The sequence below is a fragment of the Ziziphus jujuba genome, chromosome 1, assembly GCF_031755915.1.
Source record: "Ziziphus jujuba cultivar Dongzao chromosome 1, ASM3175591v1".
Taxonomy (NCBI): domain Eukaryota; kingdom Viridiplantae; phylum Streptophyta; class Magnoliopsida; order Rosales; family Rhamnaceae; genus Ziziphus; species Ziziphus jujuba.
In genome coordinates, this window is record NC_083379.1 from 34,342,413 (window position 1) to 34,347,544 (window position 5,132).

Sequence of the window (5,132 nt, forward strand, 5' to 3'; positions counted from 1 at the left end):
ATTGGATCCTTCTTCTGCCTGTCACCTTCCTCGTCTTCACCACACATGAGCAACACCCTATTCTTGCACTTATGATTGCTATGGTATTTTTCATCGCAGTTGTAACAGAGCCCTTTCTCCCTTTTCTCTCGAATCTCGATTGGAGTCAAGCATTTGATTTGAATTTTAGAGTTCCCTAATTGGTGTGGTCTAGCTCAAGTTACCGGAGAACCCCCTATGGTTCCTTATGAAATTGGTTTGTGCTCCAGTGATGATCCACCCAGGCTACCTCGTGCCATTATCTCCAATGCTTGATAACCTTCCCTCCTGTAACACCCCAGTAGGTCCTCATTCCTATCCTCAAATAGCTATGCCTTTGCCATATCATCTAACAAGTCATAAGGTCAAGCCATTAGGATTTCCCTGTGAATCTCAATTTTCAAACCCTAGACAAAAAACTTGAGAAACATAGACTCAGAGACACCAGCAATTTTACTCATGAGGGACTTGAATTCAGCTTGGTATTAAGAAACCTTCCTAGTTTGGATTAACTTTGCAATTCTAGCCAATGGATCATCATAAATTGAAGCTCCAAACCTCTTACGTAGCTCCTGAAGGAACACATCCCAGCTAGTCAGAGCCCCACCCTTTTCCATCCATTGATACCACAAAGAAGGCTCACCATCTAAATGAAAAGCTGCCACCAGTAGTCGTGTCTTCGGAGCCACTTGATGCATAGTAAAGAACTTATTCATCTTATAAATCCAATTCTCCATGTTGGTGCCATCGAACTGGGGAACATCGACCTTTAGAGTCTGAAGAATCAAGTTCATATCCACCAGGGAAGTTTCGATGTCATTTCGGGAGCTCCCAATCTGGCTATGTCTGCTCCAGAATTGTGCTGAACTGTCGTGAACTCCACCGTCGATCTCGGTTCCCATCGCATCTGGGAGATCTGAATGAGGTGCGATTTTGTATTTGCCATGTGCTACTCCAGAAGTGATAAGAACTGTGCAAGTTGGTCGTCAACGTGCTGCTTGAAACTCACCTCCATTGCCTTCATTATCTTTGCAATTTCTTCATTCCTCGTTGTCGATCAATAAAAGCACCAGTAATATAATAACAAAAAGATAAGCGCTTTTCAAGTCAATGCCAAACTCCAGTGAAATACAACCCTCGACCTTATGTACTTGTTTTTTTTATAAAAAACAACAAAATGGCAACAAAATAGCAAAAATAGTAAAATTGGATAACAGAAGACAATTATAAAATTATGTGAAACGCTAAATGTTTCCCTGTCAACACAAATTCTCTAAGCCAGCATGGCTTCACACGTTTCTTAACCTCATGCGACTTGCCTAGCTCTTGTGCAACCTTTTTCTTGGCCCGTTCAGCTTCCTTATTGATCTCAGCTTCAAAACAACCTCCAATTCCACCCGTTTCATCTTAAGTACTAACTTGGGTCTTTACCTCTTGGGCCTTAGATCTAGCCCACTTGCCCATCTGTTCCTCGACTTGGCTGCTATCCAAAATTACTTCAGCCTGGCTATCAAATAAATTCATTTGACTAATGGAATCCTGCACTGTTCTTCTTCCCACTTTGGATTTCTAGCATCATGACTTTGCGGCTAAAGACACCAAATCTCTCCAAAAAAAGACTATCCATGATGTACTCAGGGGACATATAACCATTGTTTTCATCATTCACCAAACTCTTATTAGTACATGGGCATTTTTTTTTCCTTTCCCTTTTTGGCAAGTCTTAAATTGAATTCAATTAATGTTTATGTATATAGTACACTGTTCAATCAATATTGGAAGAGAAAAAAATATTTACTTCACTCATTATCTCCCAAAAATTTGGATTGTGATAGCATTGGATTTATCCTCCCCAAAATATTTTTACTATGCCAAAGTCAGAGATCTTTGGTTTCATGTTGCCGTCTAATAATATATTGCTGGCTTTTAAATCACTATGGATGATTCCCAATCTGGAATACTCATGGAGGTATAGAAGTCCCTGAGCAATTCCTTCAATGATGTTCACACGTTTTCCCAATAAATGTTGTTTTGTTTCATATACTGCAAAATATGTGACAAATTAAAAGATATTTAAAATGAAAGGTGAAAGTAGCTAGGTAGCAACATAGACAACCTGAAAAGGAACAAATCCAAGCTGTTGTTTGGAAAATACTCATAAACCAATATCCTCTCTTATCCTTTAATGTAATCCCAAAAGTCTAACGAGATTCGTATGCGACAGTTTCGGTATTGACATAACTTTGCTTTTGAGTTCCTCTAATCCTTGTCTTGATATGCTGGATGGTCTTTTCATTGCAATTTCTTGCCCATCAGCCAATGTACCATATAAATAATAATCTTATACTTGTCAAAAGCTATTGATTACTAAAAAGAAACTGCCTTAATAACCTTGTTAAGTTTTACCTTGTGGATAGGACCAAAACCACCCTGACCTAATTTATTCGTGCAAGAGAAGTATCCCGCTGCAGTTTCTATGATAGAAAAGCTGCATAGAGGCAACTCATTATCTTGCATTCCATTTATCTTCAATTTGTGTGTGCCTCTGAGCTCATCAATACAAGTAATGCTAGTTTTCAATTCGCATATCAATGCTTCTGTTTCCATGGTAGCATCCTTGATGCTTCCTTGTTTCCCTGCTTAATACAGTAAAACATTGTCATTATAATTCAGCTTTCTTTTCTTTCTTTAAATTAATAGGTAATTGGAAGGTGGTACATGTTTACTTGGATGTTATTATAATATCTTTAATACCTTGGCAAACTAAGAACAAACACTAGAGGCACATCCTCACTATTTAAAGGTGTTAATTGATCACCAAGAAGTCAGATTGTTGAGTTACATGCTTGTTAGCCTACCTATTTACAATCTTTTCTTTTTTCATTTTTGGCCTTTAAGTATTAGCTATTTATATATATACATATTTATATATAATTAAGGCATTAAACTGGTTGCAGAAAACAAATTTTGGGTTGATTTTGTAATTTTCACAATCATTGTAAAGGTCTAAGAGAAGTGTTCAAGATTGTAATTTTCCATGCAAATGGCAGATTGATTGGTGCTAGTATCATAGTGAATGTAATCCTTTGGCCGTACCACTTTAATTATGTTTTCTTGTTTTCTTTCTTCTGAATTATTGGTTCTTTGAGGTTTAGATTATTCCTTTCTTTTTTGTCATTTCTATAGTATACACCAAGTAAAATAGTTGAATTTGTTTCTATGATTGCCAATTGGTATAATACTTTGAAGCTAACACCACCTAAACATGTAAAACCCAAAACACCTCTTAGACCATAATCATCAGTGGTCAACTTTAGAACTTAGTTTAGTATAATCAAGATTAAGTAGTGTTTAATGGCCAGGTTAATTACCTTTAAAGTAGTACTTCATTGCAAGTAGATATCACAATGCACATAAAAGTATAGATTGAAGCAATAATTATCAAAGAGAACAGTGGATAACTGATGCTTTCCCACAGTTCTCTCCTTTGGATTTTCTAGAGAAAGCAAAAAATGAAATGAAATGGTTAAAAAACTTAATGTTAGAAGTTCTTCATGTTCATATATACAAAATAGTACTATAAATGGAAGATGCCTACCAATAATAATAGTTGTTGCTCACCTATTTTACATTTAGTTTTAACCATGGATGTGAAACTATAAGTAGGAATGTAGGATAATTAATGTTGTAAAATGAATTAGTTGGTATTTGGAAATTGGATCATTTACTATGCAATGCTGCTTCTATGATTACTAGCTAATGTTTTGCGAAGAGAATTTTCAATCGTAATTTACTGTCTATATTACTTTTGTTGCGATAGTAATAGAATTGTGCAAACGCTATAAATCAATTATCAGGTTTTTGATTATTTATGATATGTTTGAACTTCAACTTGTCACTTGTCCAGATCATGAAAATTAGACAAGTAGCTAAAGTTGTAACCATTCCACTCCCCACTGTGCCAATAGAGAGATCCTTTTTGCCAAATTAAAATATGAGTTGTATTGTTTGGATCAACATCGAAACTGAATGGTCCTAGAGATGGATGATTAAGAGTTAACCAAGAAGTAAGAAGACTGTTTCAAGGTTGTCCAAACTTAATGTTGAACAAGCCCAACTTCATGCCTGGTAACATTATATATCAGTTGGATAATCAAAACTTTGCCACAATATCTGATCATTAACCCCTATTTTCAAAATGAAATTTTCAGAGTTAAGAAGAGTGGCACTTGTATTACAAGTCATTGCCGGGTTCTCAGAGTTTAAAGTCATGGAAGTTCCATTGTTGTCATGAAGTACGAGGCCTCTATCTTCAGTAATATTGAGAAGTCCAGAGGTATCTATCAAAGGATTAGATCGATTGGACAGTGAAACTATCTTCATGTCTTTTCGTTTGAAGATGTTGTATTCAATCCCCACTTAGTGCTTATTGGACTCATCACCAAGATTAAAGAACCTTAACCAGAACAACTTGTTTGGAGACTCCAATGAATCCCAATCTCTCATGAGGTTTCTAGTAATAAGGTCATGTGACTATTGTCCATCCCTTGTATTTCTCTATTGATAGAACTGTTGTATAGTCATCCTTATCGCTTGTATATAACAACTTATCATTTTTATCTAGCAAGTTAGCTATTCGAGTCTATCACAAACTATAGCTGCTGTATATGATAGTTATACGTGACTAATGGAAATTTATCATTTTTTTCATATCTGCTAATATCTCATATCTAGGTGTTGAAGGATGTTGTACTGCATGGCAAAGATTGTTCTTTTCGGAGTAGCAACAAAAGAAAAGCCAAGTAAATCAACATAACAAGAAGAAAAAAAATAAAAAATAAAAACCAGGAAAATCATGACCCATTCCAAGGTGCTCTCAAATAGGTTGCTTGACCTTTCCTTATTCCCAACATGGGAACTTAGGGCCCCACTTTCGTGTAATAAATTTTAGTGTTTTGGTACCAATCCAACAATGTCAATTTGACATATATATATTTTAAATTTTACGTCATGTAGTATAGAATTAGCAGTAAATCCTCTTGAAGTATGTGAATAATGCAGCACCATCAATCTGCATGAAGCTCATCTCTCCCCTAGTTGAAGGAATAATTGAA